Here is a 21832-nt window from a genome sequence, read left to right as displayed (position 1 = left end):
TTATTTATTTATTTAACAAAAATCAGATCTTTGGTTAAGACCCCACCTATACAAAAGCATGTAGAGAAGTGTACTTCAAATTACAGTGTTCCCTGGCTGTAAAAAACCTGCCTGGCTTGTTACAGGTGGGTATGGAAGGAGGGAGATGAGGCCAGAAGGAAAATGGCATCTTGCTGTGAAGGCAGTTACTGAATGAAGAAAACAGCAGGGAAGGGAAGGAAGGATTCAAAGATCCTTTTACAAATGACAATTTTCACAGAGGGCCACCAAGTTCTTAGCTATATGGGTGCTGAAACCTTAAGCTGGCTGATATGGGTGCTGAAACCTTAAGCTGGCTGCTGCTCCTGCAGCTTACTGGAACTACTGGCCAGTAACTTTCCCTTACTGAGTTTTCCTTGAGATTATACTGTATTAATATGAGTATTTTTCCTTGTGTTCTGCACATGCAACAACTAAAGTCACAAAGCACTTCCATTTCTTAATTGCTTAGGCTCCTAATATAGCAATCTGCAAACAGCTATGAGGAGTAGCACAGTCTGAGAGTACAGCAGAGAGGGACTGGATATATTAGTAAGAGCCCACTCTAGGCTAACAACAGCACAGTTGGAGTTGTAGTAACGCTGGTCACTCCTCATGCTGTGCACTCAACGAGATGCTGAGCTATTACAGAAGGAAAAGAAACAGCAGTAAAAAAGTGCATCTGTGGCACATGTTGCTGTGTAGTTCTACAGTGTGTCCGTCCTCTAAATTATATGTAGGAGTTGTCTACATTATTAGTTAAGAGTGCCTCTGTTTATAGGTGGTAAGGAAAATAGGAAATATGCAGGAAATATTCTCATTACTTGCTCAAAAATGTTAAAGCTGAATGGGAGAGGAGGGGGGAGACAGGTGACTTGTCACACTGGTCAACTAGGTATGACCTAACCTATGAACAGGTAGATTTTTTGTTTCTTTTCATTTCAATCAAACTAGACAATTCTTCCTCCCATTCCAACAGCATGCCTTATAAAGTCCTTAAAGAAAAGCCAAATCATCGCGTAGGAATTAAAGCTCTTTGGGATACACACCGCATTTTCCCTTTTCCTTAGGCTTTCTAGGATGCCTGCCTCAAAGAGGCTTAGATCTTTACCAGCATCTCTGAATGTCACAAACGGATAATGCAAATGTAGTCACCACATAAATATCAAGCATGTAAGGATGCCCTGCAGAGATCAGCAGAGATGGGGAAAACCTACTGCTCGAACTGAAAGGGCTCAGCAGTCTTGAGTATCCCAACAGTTGCTGGATCCACGTCAAGTGAAAAACCTTAAGTGATATAGAGCAGGAAACATACAACAAGACACTGAAATAGATTCTTCAGAAAGAGGAAGAAGAGAGAAAGAAGTACACCCAGTAATTTGGAAGTAATGCCAGCAACAACACTGAGGGAAGGTGAATGTCCCTCACTGAAAGTATTGTGTACAAGCTCTGTCATTTTGCCAGCTTCACTTCTGAGGAAAGATGCTCTTTTCTTCTTGATGCTCCCGTGAGAAGCTAAAACACAGATTTCTGGGGATATGATTGCAAAGACCGAGGATAACTCCAAAGATTTTTTTATTTAAATTTAAATTACACGTGTAATCATGGCCTTGTTGCAGGCTGTAGTGGCAGCCTCGGTGGTTTTGGAAGTGCTAAGATTTCAATCAGTGACATGAGAATCCGCACTGATCCCTACGTTTCAGTGGTCTAAACCTGTCAGGAAACCCCATTCCCCTTCTTGAAGCAGGAGGCTGAGCTGGCCATGCCATGCTCAGAGCCCGATCGTCGTGCTATGAAGAAATACAGTCACAGACGTGGGAGCTGGCTGCTGCTGCACTCAAACCCACCTCACAGAAACAGTATATTTATGGCCAAGGGAGTTTGCCGGCCTGCCCAGGGCCTGAGAAGGATTTCCTGATGCTCAGGCTGCCAAATCTGACATAACCTCCCACTTCTGGTCGAGTTTTGCTTATTTAAATAGAGGTACACACTGCGTGCAGAAGCCTAGTGCACAAGCAAACCTGTACAGCACCTTTCAACCCAAAGAGTTGCAGAGAACTGGGGAGAAAAGACATGAAGGAAGGAGCGCTCTGCTAGCACCTAGTGAGAAGGAGAGATGGTAAATAAAAAGGACTAACTGACAGGCCTTAAACATGATTGTTTTCTGAGTTTTAATTAAGCTAGAGATGTTTCATACAGTGGTATGATTATTGCAGAGCAGAAAATGACTTGCCATTATGAAACCTCACCCCAACCAAAGCCAATAGCTTCCAACATCGGGCTACCAAAGCTAAGGACCTTAGAAACAAGGGGCAGTGAGCACACAAGTGCCTGCTGATAGGTAGGAGCGTGGAGAGGCTGTTGGAGGGTCAGGGACACACTAGGAGACCATGTTAGCTCTTGGTGCCGCACAGCCTTCTTGCTCAGAGCTGAAACAGGAAAAGCTGTTTGCAAGCCTGGTACAGCAGGGGGTGGCAGGGAGCGACGAGGTGTCGCTAAAAAGCACCAAACGGGTCACTGCACAAGAATGACAGCTGAAATCAGGCCGTGCTACCCGGCAGGCTTCAACAATCCCAAGCCGGAGCCAAGTGTCAGTGCGGTGGGGGAAGAGACCAGCTGGTTTAATGCTTGTTTCAGAAGATGAGAGTATTTAATTGTCCTCAAGATTTTAGGTGAGCTCAAGCCAATGTGGTGACCATAAATCTGAAACAGGCTTTAACTGCTGCAGGCCAAGTGCTAGCAGAAAGGCCACCCTGTAAGTACTTCCAGAACAGCCAGCACCGTGAGCTCTGCTGGTTTTCAGCTGGAGAGCTGACCAGGACACATTTAATAGGGAAGCCTGGAACCCTGATTCTGCTGCTAACAGCAAGTGCCTAGCAGCAGAACATAAAAGACAAGGCTGGGGAACAGGGCAGAAGATATGCACTTCTTAAAAACCTTTTTTTTCACTTGAGCCTTAAGTCTAGTTTTAGAAATACAGACATTTCTCAGAAGATGGTGACAGTGTCAGAAAGCTCACTGCACATTTTTTCAAGCAGCCTTGGTGCCTGCCTACAGAAGGATGCCACGGCTTTCATCGCTGTTATTGCTCCTCATCCTTTCCACTGACTCCTGCTTTCACCACTGAGGGAGCTGGTGAATAAGCTAGTTCCATTTTCAGGACCAGGCTGTCATTTCTCAGGTGTTAGTTCCTAAGGGTATTTTCATTTCTGTGATACTACCAGCAATTTAAGGCTCAGTTCTGAAATCAGAAGAATATGCAGAAGTCCTCTTTGTTGAAGTCAGGGAGGCAATGGAGATGTATAATCAAGATCAAGCCTATTAAACATGTAAGATCAAACTTCGCCTTTGTCTGGGTCTCCTGAATACAATGTACCAGATGGAGGATTTGGAGTGTATAAAGGAATGTTCTGGATCAAATGCAGCCCTGACAGATGCAAAAATCCACGGAGTCCATGGAGTGCAAGAGGTCCCTTTTGTTACTGAGACCCACAGATGTTGTTTCCAACCTTCAGTTTGAAAATCCCTAGGGTTCAGCTGACTGTTTTCAAGGGATTCAAAGAACCTGCAAAAAATAGCTGAGGAAAGCAGGCAATATTTGGGAAGAAGGTGGGGAAAGGCATTTGCAAATCAAAACAGCTCAACAATCACTGACTGATTCCATTTCCTCATTTTTTCAGGATTTATGTAGATGTGGCAGCTATGAGCAACAATGACAACATATATATTTACATATCTTTATAATATTTATTTATAGGTTGCATGTATTTATATATTTAGAGTTTTATGTATTCATTCTGTTGTTGATTCCTCTCTTGAGATGGAGGCGTATCCCTACCCCATTAGAAAGCACCATGGCAGTCATTCAGAGCAAGATCAATTCAGCAATATTACAGTACATGTCTACAAGCAATTCAGCAGCTTGATATTAAAAGCCATGCAGTTAAATTAATCCCTACCCCAGAAAAATATTCAGAGATATCAAGAGCTGTAGCTTGGATTCACTGCCAAATCCTCTCCAACCTCAGCGACTCCACACGACCTTCCTGCAGATACACACTGCCATACCAGGGATCAACAGATAGCTTTCAGATCCGATCCAGTTTATTGTTTAGGCATAACATGGCCAACAAGATAACTGCCAGAGGCCAGTACGGAAGCAGAGATCTCCTTACTCGCTTCCGTTGCTGTCAGAGAAATACAGCGTGGGGATATTTCCTCCTGCAATGTTGTCAGATTGCAGGTCATCAGCAGCAGCTTCTGTATGACAGCAGCATATGCTGGAAGCTGCATGTAGAGAAATAGCTATGAGACAATTTCTAAACGTACCATCGGGCATAAAAACAGCTCACCAAAAGAGTGCTGTTTTGCTTAGTTCTGTGTTTGTTTTTTTTTTGGTTCATTTGTTTTCACTAAATGTTTCTCAAGAGCCACACGTGAGCTTTCCACCAGAAACGGAAATCAGGTTTTTGCAACTGAATCCATTATTTTGCTATAATAAAGCTGTTATCAAATAGGTCTGACTGATGCCAGCAATGCTTCCTGATCGCCCAGTGTATGGTATGGTGTGGAATCACAGGTGGGCACTCAGCTGATTATGAGCCAGCTCAGTTTCCTCCCATTCACCCTCAAGAATTGTTATCCATCTTTACAGGAATATCCTCCTGCTAGCCTCACTAACTCAATCTAGCATAAGAAGGAAGCCCAATTAATTTTTAAAAGCCAAAAAACAAATGCTCCTATTTCCCTACAAGAAGTCCCAGGGTATCTTGGGTAAACACAAAATGGAAATCACTGATTACTCGCTCTCCTGTCAGATCCCATCTCGGTTTATTTCAGTTCCCACCCAAACATGTTTTCTCCCATCAACTAGACTTGCTGTGGAAATCCATCCTCTGCTAGGTTTAGTTTTTCCAGAGCAGTAGCAGGCAATGCTTGCAAAGCACGATTTTAAAATCACTAAATTTTGAAAAGCCGAGGTCCACCCTAGGAGACAGCATAAAGCCGGGTGAAAACACTATTTCAGGTCATCAAACCTAGTAATTACAAAAGCTTCAACAACTTGCAAGCTCTGAATGTAAATGGATGCCTACCACTGGAAGAAGAGAAGCTTACAGTTTAATAAAGGTCAGCAGTGGTGTGCAGCTGGACCTCTCATCATCAAATCATAGATTGGCCTGGGTTGGAAGGGACCTTAAAATCATCCAGTTCCAACCCCCTGCCTTGGGCAGGGATGCCACCACTAGATCAGGTTTCTCTGGAGATGTGCAAGTCCGCTAAGAAGTAAATGGGTTGAGGAACCTGACTTCGTTTTCCCAAGTGGGGACTTAATGCCAACATTAGTCTAGACCAAAAACTGAAAAAACCCTCCAATCCCCTTCAAATACTGGTCATGTCTCCTCTGTCACTGACCTTGAGGACGATTTAAATCATTGTTGATGCAATCAGTACTTTTCATGCTGTCAAATGTAATGACAGCATAGCCACAGCATAGCTACAGCGTGCACACTTAAGTTTGATGCAGGATTTGATTTGCCCAGACACACACACATTCCCACCACACACCAGCCTGCAATCAGAGGAGGCAATGTGAGCAAATTTCAGCAAGCTTTCCAAATCACACTTGCAGCAGGCAATGGCAGACAGAGGACAAACTCTTAGGGCAACTTTGTTCTCAGAAACAAAAGACCACAGTCAAAGCTGTATTATATACTGTGGCTGAAGACTACAAGACCATCTTGATGTTGACTGTCACTGTGCTGCCAAGAAGCTTTTCTTTGAAAGCAGTGTAAGCAATGTCAGTGAGAATAATTGCAAAGGCATGAGCAAGGCCACAGACAACTTCAGATGAGTATAATGACAATGACAAAATGGTTACGTTTGTCAGTCAAATTCAGACTTCGCATCGTACATAATTCTGCACGTATTCAGCCAATCAATATGCAAAAGGATGTGTGACAACCTCTAGCAGAGCATTGATTGCTGTGACATGCCAGGACAAAGGTTGGGAAAATGTAGGGTTTTGGAAGTGTTGTGTATGCCTTTGGTCTGAACTACCAAGCTTCTTAGCCTGTAGCACCTTTATTTCCAACCTCAAAGCTGGGTGCTCTGTTATGTGTACCAGTTGTTAAGTACAATGCTTCCACACAACTCCCCTTCCCAAATGTGTTATGCAAAAATCAGCATAGTTACTCATGCCGTAGAGGACCTGAAAAAGCAACTTACCAGTCAGCAGCATCCTTTCCAGGTAACACTGCGGCTGTGGCTATTGACTTCTACAGTCGATGCTATGGAAAAAGGCTTTCCTTGAACTATTAATAAACAGTTGTCTAAGTAAGTATCAGTACAACATTCACTATGTGCCTCAAGAAGGAAATCACGGTTAATTTATTTTTTTTTCCTGCAGGTACACAGCTTAAACAGCGTTTGATTTGTATTTTATTTTCTTTTCACATGACACTGGCCTCTAATGAAACAAATATTCGCTGCTTGTAACAGTATTTGAAACAAATATAAAGGGTAACCTGCTGGAGCATCTCAGCAAAACAGCAGTGAATTCTAATTAAGGCAAACTAATCAAAATGACTGTGTTTGTTTTATTACAAGTTGTGTGTCCCCACTGACAAAGCTGCCTGATGGGAGAGTATTAGAGAAGACAGAGTCAGGTTCTTCTCATGGGCGTGCAGCTAAAGGACAGGGATGGGCAAGGGAAATTCTTCCCAGATAGGAGGAATTCCTTTTGGACCAGAGCGTAGTCAGACACTGCAGCAGTGTTTCAGGGTGGCTGATGAACCTCCCTCCTTGCAGATATTCAAAGCTCATCTGGAAGAGGTCCTGAGCAACCTGATCTACTCGGACCGCTGTGACTAGGGGCCCCCACGTGTCCCTTTCAGGGACAAAAAATTATTTTGCAGTTCTTGGATTCTAAATGGACTTGGTACTAGGAACTTAGAGAAAGAATACAGTGGTTCCATTATTCCCACCTACCAGTATGGACATGAAGCAGCCCATAGAACAACCACAGGCAGCAGATACTGGCGTAACTGTGGCAGAAAAACAGTGCAAGGTGATTTCAGCTTTGCTCTGCCAGAGGTCTAGGCAACATCTAGGCTTCTCCTCAGCCACAAAACATTTTTTGTTCCTTTAGATTTAAAAATAAATAAATAAAATAGAAAGCAACAATAATAGTATTTAAAAGAAAAAGATGCTGGAAAGGAGGTAAGGAAAACAGTTACACAATAGCTGTTAAAAGACAAAATCCTCCTGGGTTAGTTTTTATACAAGAATAAAAATTATTCTTCCTCTTATATGACTACAGACAAGTATGAGAGACAGACAAAAGCCTCTAGGAAACTCCAACATTTTTAACTGGATTTTCATTGTGAATTGGAACATAAGGCCCTGCACAAGTTGCCCTATTCAACTGCCTAAGGATCATCCTTGAAATAACATCAATTGCCTATGAGCAGAAAGGAGTACTTCTCAAGATTTTAAAAGCCCCATTCTGTGAAATATGGCTCCTCAAACATACACTCCAAAATCAGGTGGATCTTTTAGAAGTATTTTAGGTGCTCTTGAAGAGCAGAAAAAAGTAATACTTCTAGTACTACCATTTATACATGGACACTTGGACAACTTTAAAAAATATAAATGATATGTGGAAAGAGCTAGAACATCCCAAATTTAATAATAACAATTACAAATAATAATAATTGGAAAAATAAAATTCTTTCTTTGCATCTAATATTGAAAGTTTGTTTCTCCAAAATCCACCTTACAAAAATAGGTCTAGAACTCTCTGCAGAGCCCTGTTTTCCTGAGAAGGAAAAAGGCTAAAGCCATTCTTTTCGGTAAAACACATTCCTTGAGGATAGCACTGCCTTTCCAAACATGAAGGAAATAAGAACAGTACTCACTAACCCAGGGAATGACTGGGAGAAATTAAATGAAACAAAAGGCAGCTTAAGCTTCATTTAAAAACCAGTGCTCTGCCTTCACCGTTTCTGGCACAGAGGAATAAGGATTTCTAATTAGGGTTTCTCGAAACAACAGGATGGAGACTTGGCTCAAGTCAACATCCGAGACCTTTCTAAAACAAAGGCTTAAAGTGTGGGGGAATTTTAGCCTAGTTTTACTGGAACCTTCCTCCATTTTCTCTTCAAGCAGCTTCTTTTTCCTCTCATTTTCATAAAATCATAGACTCATTTAGGTTGGAAAAGACCTTCAAGATCATCAAGTCCAACCACCACTTCAACATGAAGAGTCTCCCCCTAAACCATGTCCTTAAGTGTCACATCCACATCTCTCAAATACTCCCAGGGACGGCCACTCTACCACTTCTCTGGGCAGCCCGTTCCAATGCCTGATCACGCTTTCCATGAAGAATTTCTTCCTAATGTCCAATGTAAACCTCCTCTGGCACAACTCATGCCCTATCACCTGCCACCTGAGGAGAGGCCCCCACCTTGCTGCAGCCTCCTCTCGGGTAGCTGTAGGAGCAATGAGGTCTCCCCTCAGCCTCCCCTTCTCCAGCCCAAACAACCCCAGTTCCTTCAGCCGTTCCTCATTATTTTCTAGGCCCTTCACCAGCTTCACAGCCCTTTTCTGCTCACGCTCAAGCACCTCAATGTCCTTCTTGTAGTGAAGGGCCCAAAGCTGAACGCAGTACTCGAGGTGAGGCCTCACCAGAGTTGAATACAGAGGGACAAGCACTGCCCCGGTCCTGCTGGCCACAGTAGTTCTAATACAAGCAGGGAGCTATTGGCCTTCTCGGCCACCTGGCCACAGAATCAATGTAAGCACCAAATATTGCTTGCAGATATGATGGAAGTATAAATTTAAATAATGCAATTATTTCCTACAGGCACAATGCCTTTCCTACACCTTCATTTAAAAAAATAATCAATTTCTGCAAGGATGAGCTGACAAAACATAATGTCCTGGTCTTGTACGGGAGACGGTGGCAGAGTAAGACAAACACCTTCCTCATTAAAATAACTCTGCCACCATGACTGGATTACTCTTTTCTTGCAGATAACATCTACTTGCTGTGTAAGGAATTGCAGTTCCACACTAAGTAAAGAACCTGACAATGCTCAGCCTGTTTGCCACACCTGCCCAGCAATACACCTCAGCTCGCCCTTGTTACAGGCGCATCAAAAAGCTCTCAATAGGAAAAGCAAGCACCTTTCAGCCCATGTTGAAATAATACAGCTTAATCCATATACACTCCCCTGTATAATCTAACTGAGAACAAACAAACAGAAAATAGCCACAGAATTGATTTACTCCTGCTGTTGCTTCTTCAGTGCTATTGTCCTTTTAGTGAGTTTTGCAACAACTCTGGAGGCCTGGGCAGCGTGTTCCTTTTCCAGCAAGACCTCTTCAGAAATCAATAGCACCTATTCAAGGGATTTATAGCATGATTCTGCAAAATCCTTTCACGGTAGCTTGCATAACTCGTTAGGGAAACTGTGTGCAGCATTATCTTTACAAGTGCTTTTCTAAGACTGGAAAAAAAAAAGATGTCAATGAAGGTATAGTTGCACAAGTAGCACACAAGTATCTGTTAAATAGATGTAAGCCTTCAAGGTCATTTTAAGAATGACTTATTGGGGGGAAAATCTTATCTCTGGCTACAGGAGAGGTATTACCACTTAACGGCAGAATACCACTCCATGTAAATGGGAGTACTGGATTCTTTATCAAGTTCAACGGTGCTGTAACAAAGGCAGGATGAGAAAACACGGAGATTTCTGATCAATAGCTGTCATCAGCAAGTTCTCAGTGTGAGGCAACTCAAAGTGATGAATCTGGTAATAAAATGTTTAATAATTTGCTCTGCTGAAGAATGAAACATGACCCAAGCACAGCAAAGTCTCAGGTAAGCCCCAATTAGAGCAAGTACGTAAATCATCCTTTGCTTGCAAGTCCCTCTGCAGCACTGGGAAGTTTCTTCCTCAGCACAGAGTTGTTACTGCCCTGCCTCCCTCTGACTGCTGACAGCCCATGCAGTAGCTCTTATAAAATAACTATATATATATATATATATATATATACACACACACATATATATATATAATATAATCATGGGGCAGCTGTCTTGAGCTACCTCAGAGTGCACCGGACAGGCAGCTCTGAAGAAAACTCTTCCTTTTTTCCTCATAACCTGTTCCACAGTAATCAAACACACCTGGAGAGTTCATGGAGGTTGGTTTGTGAAAGTAGAATACAGACAGCAAAACCTTTGGCAAAACCAAACATAGGATTGCCTTATACTGAGAGCGTTGTGTTCCCTAATAATGAGACAGAGAGAAAATACTTGTTTAATGGAGACAAACATTTCCCTCACAAACAAGACGAGGCAGCTGAGGGTGACACCACCCCAAGTTACCATCCCTTTGAGATGGAGCTGCCCAAATATTTCCATATACAAGTTCATGAAAAGGGACTGGAAGTTCGTTAAACACAGGAAAAGCCAAACTTGGTCACAGTCAGAGTAAGAAGGCAGGATGTATGTACTTCTGATAGCAGTTTGTCATGCCCAGTGGCAATACTGAGTTAACTATTCAATCTTCATTGTTCCTCTCCTATCTAATTTGTTAAATTTTACTGATAGAACTAATCATTAATTCACTTCAGATCATTATCTGCAAATTATTTCAACACGGGGAAAAAAAACCTACAATAGATTGAAAAGCACATTCTTCCAAGAGTTCCCTAATTATAACCAAAGTAACAAGGATATCTCAAAGACAACACCAGCCTGAGATACGAAAATAACAAATTAATAGGCTGCATACAGAAATATAAAATATATTGATCTTTGTCCAAGTGCTAAGATCGAGGGAACTAAAGCGTATGAAAGCAAATCATTATCACTTCTGCAGAAATTTCCAAAGGAAAAATAATTAATATTCTTTGTTGCAGAACTATTTTTAATTATATTTATCACGTTGGAACTATCCCTACATGTATTCGTTCCAAAGCACTAAAACTTCATAGCAAAATGCAGCACAAGGTGGAAATTAAAAATAGACAATTAGCTATATAAAGGTACTGAATAGCTACAGCATTCATCTTCCATATTCATTGTACAATATCAGAACTGGCTCTACCTCTAACTATCTGAAATAAAGACAGCACAGACACCAGACATGCATTTCCCAGTCTCCCCATATTCCTACAGTGGATGAAATAGAAAGGTTTGTGGAGAACGTCCACATAACATCATGGAGATGATTTTAAGGAGAGAGAAGAGCGGATTAAGTTGCCATTTTTCCCCTAATACTTGCACTTGCCTTCACAAAGGAAATTTTTAAAATTCAGTATGCATTTGATTGTGTTGAAAAGTAATGAACAGTAACAATATGTGAATAATGTATTTGACATGGCCAGGGGTTCAGTCTGAACTAATCTAACTAGGTACATTACTTAGTAAACATTCTGCATATATCCAAGAGAATTCACTCATTTGGTTCATTATCTAGTCAACAATGGTGTCAGAGAATGAAATGGGTATAAATAAAAGAAAAAATTATGCAAATGTAACATCAGGGAAATGCATACACATCATCAGGAAATGGAGACTTTTTTTTTTCTTTAAAGCCACATACAACCAACCCAGTCCTTTGTTACCATCTTTTTGTTTAGTCTTTGTTTTTGCAGTTTTGTTTAGGGTACTTTTGTGCAATGAAATTGAAAATCAAGTTTGTAATAATCTAGATATTTTCCATGTTATGCTTGCCACAAGAAAGAGCAGGGAGATATAATCAATGCACCGGAGCTCTGCTCTTTACAGCCAACCTTATTCTGGTTACCAGTTAAGACTCCATCTGCCAATGAAAACAGCGAGCCAGCCTTTTATGAGACAACACGATACAAAATCCTTGAAAGGAGCTCAGATCATGAAGTTCATCTCCAAGCCTCAAAACAAGAGATGAAACCTCCCTGCTAAAACCCCTGGTGATGTACATTTTTGCAGCCTATTCTGAAAGGCCTCGGGATGGACATGCCAGAAGGGTCACACGCAACCCATCCCCATGCTTCAGTAACCTTCCTGGAAAGCACCCAGTCCCCAAATCCGCCTCACTGCTTTGCTCCCAACCATTTGCACACAGCTGCTACACACTTTGTGCCTCTGTCCCACGCTGCCTTTACAGACACCACGCTTCCTTAGCTTGCCTTTGAGGATGCCATAGGCAACAGCATCGAAGCCTTCACTCAACCGCAGCTGCAGTCCCCTACATCTACAGCTTCTTTGCTTCCACAAGGTCTATTAACCTGTCATTGAAGGAAATTAGGTCAGTTTGACATGTTTTCTTTTTGATAAATCCATGTCAGCTGCTAGGTACCACTGTGCTGTTTTCTCATGATCGCATGGCCTGAACATTTGTTCCAGTATCTTTCTGAAAACAGAAGTTAGGCTGGCTGACTACTCTGTCCTGCCTACATCCTTTTTTTCTTTTTTCTCCAATTTATTTCTCCTCCTTTTTCTCCAAGTGTTTATGCTGACATTCTTCAGTCTCCTACAACTGCACAGAGGTTTCTTTTTCCCAAGGGCCTAAGATGTGACATTAAAAATAAGCCAAAGCAAAATAACAAAACCTAAAAATATTAGTTCCAGCTCCCAGCTAACTGCATTTCCTCTAATCAATCCATCTCTGAAGTATACGTCAGCAAGCAGCATATTATCCTTTTAAAGGGCCTGCTATGCAAGCCATCTGGATTAACATTTAAACTACATTAAGCTGCAAGACAGTGCATCTCTAACGTACCATCTTCTTATGAGGGAAGATGCATTCATACATTCCTTTATGTCAACATCCATCACAGACATCAACATGCCATTAGCTCCAAGTATAGACAACAGAAAAATGCAGTATTTAATAATCTATTACTCCCTTTGTATGCACATCACAAGCAGAAGAGTGTATGACAATGCCACTTCTAACTTAAGCATCAGCCACGCTAAATCCTACACCTAACCCAGACAGTGTTTTAGACCTTACAGTCCCAGAGCTGGTTTGGCAGAAGAGTCCTACAGAGTCATTAACAAAAGAGATTTACCACTGGCAACAGTGATTTGGTTTCAAGACCCCAACAGTCACTAGAAATGCACTTTTATATCTACAAGTAATCAAAGACCTGGGTGTCTGAAACACTTTTCCACCTTTAATGAATCACAGAGTCACAGAATCACCTAGGTTGGAAGAGACCTCCAAGATCACCTAGCCCAACCTCTGACCTAACACTAACAACACCTCTACTAAACCAGATCACTAAGCTCTACATCTAAACGTCTTTTCAAGACCTCCAGGGATGGTGACTCAGCCACTTCCCTGGGCAGCCCATTCCAATGCCTAACAACCCTTTCAGTAAAGAAGTTCTTCCTAATATCCAACCTAAACCTCCCCTGGCGGAACTTTAGCCCATTCCCCCCCAAAAAAGAAGCACTCGCACAACCTCTGAGAATCGGCAAGAGCTGTTTATTGCCGGGACATCTTGCAGGCAAGCCTGTGGGATGTCCGTGGTGTTTGGTGGCTCCAAGCTAATGCTTGCGATGGAGCCTGAGCAACGAGTAGGGGGCTCGCCGGGCACTCCTGCGATGCTGTTGGTGCTCTCGGATGGCAGAGCACAAAGACATGCCGCAGTAGTCCCAGGCCTGTCCCGGCAGAGGTGGATCCACTTCCATCCGTTCCTCCACATGTGGTGGATCCAGCTCCATGGGCTCCACGGTGCTGGGCAGAAGGCTAAGCCAGTCCTTGCCCGGGACTGCCCAAACGGGATGCCTTCCGTCCGGAATGTTCTCAGGCCAGGGTGCCGAACCAGGGGGTCGTCCAGTCCCACGCCTCGGTCCCATGCCACTGTCGGCTTGATTTTCACGCATGGGTCCGGCGGTGCCCTCTGGTTTACAGCCATTACTGGGTCCCGCACTGTGCTCCGGACTATGGGCATGCCTCTGCTCCCCGCGGCTGTCTGCCCGATGCTCCCGCCTTCGCCCCACGTCGCCGTTGCTCCTATGGTAAGGCCCAGGCCCCCTGTCGCTGGGTGTGTGAGGGGCCGGCCTGTTCCCCGCATCGTTGCGGTGCCAATGGTACCGCCTGGATGTGTCTGTGGGCTGGGCGCCAGAGGTCCCTTGGGCACTGGTGTCTCTTGTGCCGCCGGCGCTATCCCTCCGCCCACGACACATCTCCTTCTGCTCAGGTGCATTCCTTCTTGGTGCTTCACCGGACGGCATCGCTGTCCTCGCACACCAAGGAGGCCTGCTGCTCGCCTTGCTCTTCTAGTCTTCCTCCTGCCGCACAAGCTGGCAGTCAGAGGGCCCAGATGCTCAGCGAATGCTGGGCCAGCTGCAGGGGGCCTGTTTTATAGGGCCCGCAGCAAAGGCGGGGCAGCGGTGGCCACTGTGACCTCAGCAAGCCTCTGTGATGGAGTGGCCCACGCGTGGCCAAAGGCGGCTGTGTTGGGAGCGGCCTGGAAGATGCCCTCACGTGGACAAGGAGGAGGCTTGGGGGGCTGAGGGCCCCTTTTCTGGGGCTGGCTCCCCCGGGCCATTTGGCTTGCCAGAGAGAAAGGCTGCCCCTCGGCCACGGGGACTGCCCTGCACCTTTATTTTTAACACTGCTTTTTAGGTATTTTTTCCACTGCAGTGAGAGTACCAGGCAGCTACTAGAATACTAAAGAGACTTAAGCGATAGCAAAATGGTCTATGGAAATGAACTACTGGCAGTATTAGTGCTCCCCATTATTTTTTTTTTTTTACATTTTTAAATCAGTTCAGGTTATTTTCATTAATGAGTGCATCATTACAATTCAGCCTGTTAAAATCACAGTGTTGCTGAGGGTTCAAAATTTCATCAATGCTTTGTAAGAGAAGACTTCAAAGTAACCTATTGCTCCAGTGACCATATTTTCTTTATGGAAAGAAGCAATTTCAAGACATGAAATAATGTACAATATTATATTAAATGTTTAAAGATTAACACGTCTGAAGAAAAGGGAAATCTAAACACTGACTAAAAATAATATAAGCAGAGAGATGCACAGCAAGCCTTTTTCTGCCACAATCGCAGTAAACCAAAACAATGAGCTTTATGGCTGTGTAAAGATCTTGATTAAGCCCTGGGGAACAAGGAACAAGGTGAAGTGTTATAGCGAAAGATAAGTTCCTCTGTGCAGTTGTACTGCTAACAACTTAACCTGTGCCTCGCTGTGCACTGACAGACAATGCTGCTTTGACAGGACCAGACATAGAATTTATTACAGGGTTCACAAAGTGCCAGTCAAAACCAGAGAATGACAGGCAAGGGATTCGGCTTGCTGCCCTGCGCTGGGGAATGACAAAGCTACACACAACTGGAGAAGGGGTATTTTGACTGTGAAACAAAACCAAAAACAAACACACAACCCCCCACAAACTAACAGGCACTGGATAATATTACCTAACATCAGTGTTATCTACTGAAAAGGAATTTAGAGACGCACTAAGACAGCAAGCCATGATCAGACTAGTATTTCAGAGCAATTTGACTGGTCTATCAAGTACGATGTTAGGATCCTGGCAAGGCAATGAGCTTAAACAGAGGAGACAAATTGAAAGACTAGGGAAACTGATATTATCCCAGAACTTTATTTCTTTCCTATAGTTTCATAATATATGAGAAAATGAGTAACAAAGGACTATTGAACAGAAGATTTGAAGAGGTAATAAATGCTGAAGATGAATGAGGACACTTGGGTCATCAAGCTGCCGTACTGGTAACCAAAGAAATGATTCTTCCAAATACGATACTAAGCACTAACCTCTAAATCAAACAGCCTTGTGAATTCTAAACCTAACTGAAGTACAATATTGCATTTTTTTTTTCTACAGTAAATAGATCTAGAAAAAAATTATTGTGGTTAAAACCTTGTATACTACTCAGTGTAAATTTTGGAAAACAGAGATTTGCCTTCATCCAACAGGTGAAAGAATTATTTCCTTAAGACTGCCAGCTGAAGTGGTAACTTGTTTGCTTTATACATTTATACATCTGTCTTATTACAAATCACATCAACACAATTCATGAAATAGCGTAGGAACTGCAAACATGCATCACAAGGTCTGAGAGCACTCCTTTCCTTTCAGAAACATGTCAATCTCTGTCAAAACCCCAAGTGGACAAGGAACACAAGTGCTATAAATACGTGATTATCTCCAAACTTACCAAACAGCTGGCTAACATTTCCATTTGTGAAGCGTTCAAATTCCATGATGTGATCTTGTCTGTTTGGACACCTATTCCTATTCAGCAAGACTGACAAGCAATTTGCAATGAGTATCAAAATTCAGCAAAATGCTGGCTATCCAAATGTTTCACTGCAACGTTAACAGAACTGACCTGCTCAAGTATGTAGAAAGGGATAAAACTAAAAAGATAAAATTATAATTATTATTAACCTCTTAATGACAGCAGTCATTCACCACCCTCATGAATACATACACTGAAAATTTCAAGAAGCTATGAAGTTCTCTGAGTCTGACTTGCTTTTCCTGTGCTGACACAATTTAAGGTGTTCATGTTCCATTTTACACTGGTATGCTTTTTACTACTTCTGAAAAGCAGGGACGATAGTAATGTACTTCATACAACTCCCTTTTCCTCCCCAAACAGTGCATGTCGTTGACTAGGTCAGTATGTAATAATTCTAATGAAATACAAATCTCTGTTCTTTAAAGATAATGCCTTTATGTAAAAAATTGCTCTTGATTGTTTTTTGCCTTTTCACCCTTACATTCTCCTTTTAAGACAAAACAAACAAACAAACAAACAAACAACAACAAAAAAAACTACAGCCTCACTTTTGCAATCATACATCCCACTTTACCTCTTTTTATTATCTATTCCCCAAAGTTACCTGTTTCCATGTATTTTCTTTTATCTTGAAGAAGTGGAAGCAAGAAGGAAAGTTTATAAAGACAGTAAAATCAGATTTGATGCTTGTCTGTTTGTTTTCCCTCTGTTATCTTTAGTAACTGTTTCCTTATTTCTTTCTCTAGTATAATGAGAAAAAAGAATGAACTGATTTCAGTCTAGGATGGTTCCATGAAGTTCAGTGAATGAACAGTTAGCTGATCCAGTCATTAGGTCCGTGCACTTCTAGCTATTGGTGGAAAAGGAAAACCTACTCATACACGTATCCAAATTCTGAAGGCCTCCAATAATAAAGATATCTTTCTATGCAGCTTTTCAGAATGGGTTGTTTTAATAATAAAATTTTGCCGCCCTCCCTGCAATGTACGCACCTTTACCTGCTCAGTTACTAGTAAAGAGCTGCACAGACAAACATCACCTGTCTCCAGCCAGTATGCTCAAATTACCCAGTAAAGATGGAGCACTGGTAAAGTCAACCCAGAAAGTTAATGTAGATTAAAAGAAATTGAAAAGAGTGATTCAAAGTGGAGATTTCCCTATGGCCTCTACCCTGTGCCCTAATAAGCCTGTTTGTACGAAGCCTAGCACAAAGAATGCATAATGAAATTACTTTCTCCATCCTCTTCTCTACCTGCCTGCTCACTGTCCTTGCCTCTATCTGATTTTTATGACACTCAAAAATTTCAAGTAGTAACGTGCCTATTCTCCTTCCATCAGTGTTCAGTGCTGATTTGGTGCCAGCCAGCAATAACGCCTTTACCTTGACAATGACTTTATACTGCTGACCTAAAGCACAAAGCTGCCAGGTACTGAAAGCAAGAAGCTTTAAGATATGCTATGGAGACGAAATACAGACAGATCGTCCAGGTCCCACTTACTCCATGGTTCTTAAATCCCGAACTACAGGTTATAAGGAAACACTTATCTGAACTCATTTAGTTCCACAGAAGGAATAATGAAGAACACAAGATACAAAGACTTACCAAGACGGCCTGTGTTTTGAGCTTTTAAAATTTGAGGGTGCTATGAACTGCACGGAGTTCACACCTACACCACAACAACGTTTATATTAGCTTGCTTTTTAACTCGTGAGGACTGTTAGTTCTAGCAAGTCTTTCAAGGTAACTTTAGGGGCTTCTCTCTCATCCCTTTGGTTCTTTAACTAATGCTCAAAATCATATAAACTATTGTGAATAAAAAAGTTTCCCTGAGAAAAAGGAGCTCCAGACAAGCTAGTAAAATGTGCGCTGTTTAAAATGAATACAGAACATTGGCAATTACAGAAGACATTTCAAAATAAGTTATCTATTACCACCACGGCTTTATCACGGACAGGTGAAGTGCACCAGCTCAGACCAGAATACAGTAATAAATACTATGGTTATTCCAAGATTGTATTCAAGTAGAAAAAAGCACATAGATTGCCAAGATTTTTTTTTTTAATATTCTATTAATAATTGTCTAGATAAAAGACACAAAAATTGCTGGAGAACCTCAGAGACACTTATCTGCTGGAATCATCACGTAATTATAGAGGCTCGAAGATTTGATGGATTATTATGTAATTTTCCAGGTCAGATGCTAAGACTAGTGGATCCTTCTTTTAACATCCTAAGCTGCTGGGCCATTGTAAAACCATAGCAGACTGCTAAAATCCTGCACAGCCAAAACAAAAACTAACAAAACCTCAACCCCATGAATAAATAAATAAATCTCCATTTCTCTTCTGTACTACATACTTTGCTAAGCCCTATACTTTCCAATGAGCTTCTAACAATTTGTCAAAAAGAAGCAGAGGTAATACAGTCCCAAAGTGAAAGAAAACACATTTCAGTTGAAGTGCTATGATGAGCAAAAGATCCCCAACAGACGTTGACTTTGCTCTAAAAATGAAGTTAATTCTGTGTCAAACCTTGTGTTGGCACAGTACAACAACTATGGAAATAGGAACAGTTGCTAAATTTTAACCCCCAGCTTGATTATCTAAACATTTAATGAATGATGAAGACAATATCGTGCAATAATTGTTGTTCTTTCCTCCTTTTTTCTCTCTGTTCACACCAGGGATACTCAACCATCGTGGTATTAGACTACTTGAAAGAACAGTATTAACATGAGTAAGTTAAAAAACAAACAAACAAACGACAACAAACAAAGTAACAGACTAAAGAAATAAACAAAATAACAAAATGATAATGAATTTGAGAGCTTTAGAATATTTTCCTGAAGAATTTTAATCCTGAATTTGTCCAAGACACTTCAATACTACAAGTCAAGCAAACATACTCAGCTCCTCTAGGTTTACGCGAAGATAGAAGGGAAGTTCAATTTCCAAGAAAATTATACTTCTTTCATTTTCCAGCCCAACTGTACTTTCCATTTCTTGAACATTCCTGAAAGCCTTAGCTCCAATGCCACACTGACCCGTTACCAAGAAAGAAGGTACCAAACAGGAACTTCCAGGAAGACAGGATTTCCTGAACAGCTAAGAAGTACGACAGGCACAGTAATTGAAGCAGCAACAGAATCTTTGAACAATGCTTTTATCGTTTTTGATGGGTTTTACTTTAGAATCTACAGCCTTTACATTTGGTTTAATCTCTTCTAAAGAAAACAAAAATCTGACACTTTTTCACTGATGGTTTTTACTTTATTTAACAATTGTAAGATATCTGCACTGTAAACTAACTTCAATGAGGAACTGCTGTTACCAACAAGCACGCAACCTCTCTCTCCCCTCCCAAAAGGAAGCTTTTCTACAAAACTTGCGATCATCACACAAGCAAATTCTGCCTTCAGTACCACCTGCAAATTACCTTGTATGTGCATGCAATGCACATTTTTGAAGATATGCAGCAATATGTCTCCAGTGTGATTCAGGAAAAGAGGAAAAAGGAATACAAAGACTTCTTTTCACTGAAATTCCCATTTTACAAGAGGGATTTTTTTCAACGTTTGGTGAAAAAAGTAATTTTTCATTCTGCAAGAAAATTAAGCTTTAGCACCCTGCATGTAGACCATAGCTGCCTTTACAGGAAGCCATAAATTAAAAGGGAGGAAGCTGCCATTCGAAGATCCTCTCCAGTAACGAGGGCCGTGCAGAAGAGCCCTATGGACCAAGCTGGGGAAACACGGGTTGTTGTCATTAGGAACAATACAAGCTTGCTGTCTTTTTTTCATGAGAACATCAATTCACTTGTTCAAGTTTAATAGTTTATTATGCCTTTAATTATAACAGATTTTCCCATACCACTTCAACTTTGTAAAATTATCTCATATGATGAGTGACTGAAATATTTAGTCACAGAGAAATCACTGGCTGAATTAGATTTGGGAATTTACCACTGTGTAAATGAGGTCATGAAAGCCTCAAGAGCTCCCTGCAGGATGACTTTATAGTAGAACTGCAATTTTGGAATATACATGCGGGTGATAATTCTAAAGCTACAGAACATTAGACCCAAAAAACTGACATGGGATTTTGATAGAAGAAGCTGGTGAATTTACTAGAAAATAAACTGAAATAAACTTGCATGCAGATTGGCTGTAATTACTCAAAATACCAGGAGAACACATTTTTGAACCACTTTATGACAGGAACGTTTGTATAAACATGTAGAAACAGAGGCAAACAATTAAAAAGCCTTCCTCAGACACCAACTTCTAATATAGCACAGCTCCAGGTTTGCTCTTCCTTTCCAGGAGAGCTAGCTGAATTGCAGTCCAAGCAAGAACTCCACGTAAAGTATGAACTCACAATTATAAAAACGCTCTCCTTTTGCTGTTGCTGAAGATTCACCAGAATTCATTCTGTGGTTTACAGAAATTTGAATGTAAAAAAATTCATGCAGCAAGCTAGTAAATGGATCTGGATGTGTGGGATATTCCAAAAAGAGAGCACTCATAGATATGCTGTTCTAATGATGCTTTAGATGGAGAATACCCTTCTAAAGTCTCATTTCTTTCAATGAAGGCAGCACTTCTCCCCTCCTCCCCACAAAAGGGCTTCTGAGACTCAGCTAGACTGGAGGGACATTTCCTGAAGTCATGAAGGACTTTCTAGGCAAAACAGCTGGGCCTTCTTTCTGTATCTTAATATGTTTGGATTTTCCCTCTACCAAGATGATATGCCTCGATCACATTGCCATTTATGCTTTTAAGAAAACAAATACAAACACAAATCTCCATTCTGCATCTTTCTTGATCTTAAAGAATTCCCATCACGTCTTCACCAGGCAAGAAGGAATTGTCCTCAACTGGAACAAATCCTCTGCTGGGAGTGTTCCTCTCCTTACCTAGCAGTAGGTTTCCAGTGCCAGACAAACACGCCTCCCAGCCCCTCTGTGAAAAAATGTCTGTGAAAAATTCTGCATCACCCTAATCAAATCACAATCCATTCAGACAAAGATGATCAAGTCTGTAAAAATCTGAGCAATAGTCCTTGTTAAGGCTGTTAGTGAGCTCCCACACTTTCTTGTGTGTATCACTGCCCTTCTGGGATAATGAACTAAGGAAAAGTAGAGGGCTACAGAGAAATAAAGGATAAAGCAATATAGAGAAGGAAGAACTGATTAAAAAACAACAAGACATCTCACAAAAATACAGCCTCAAATTCCAAGCTACAATCTGTCACTGGACAGGAGCTCATTAATGCTTTCTTAATGCTTATAACAGGGAGAGCCTGAGCTGAGCACGTTTTCTTCTTGTACCCATTTTTGCAAGCACACCAAAGCAGCAGATCACATTGCCCTGCTGAAAGCAGTCAAACAGAAATAAGTAAGTGCATTTCCAGAAGAACACAACAAGAAATACTGGCTGACAGAAATGAATTAACATAGTCTTTAAATACTTTGAATAAGTTAGGGACTGCATGGAGAAAACTAAGGAGAATCTAACTG

At 41.5% G+C, this 21832-nt stretch overlaps 1 protein-coding gene across 8 annotated transcripts in view; it reads right to left on the bottom strand.

The window, feature by feature from the left end:
- Positions 1–21832, bottom strand: part of LOC310902572 (uncharacterized protein) — an 881556-nt gene that overhangs the window by 389654 nt on the left and 470070 nt on the right. The gene's annotated exons all lie outside the window — the stretch shown is intronic.

The sequence above is a fragment of the Anser anser genome (assembly GCF_964211835.1).
Source record: "Anser anser genome assembly, chromosome: 7".
Classification (NCBI taxonomy): domain Eukaryota; kingdom Metazoa; phylum Chordata; class Aves; order Anseriformes; family Anatidae; genus Anser; species Anser anser.
Note: the sequence above shows the minus strand (reverse complement) of the source record. Positions and strands in the feature narration are given on the sequence as shown.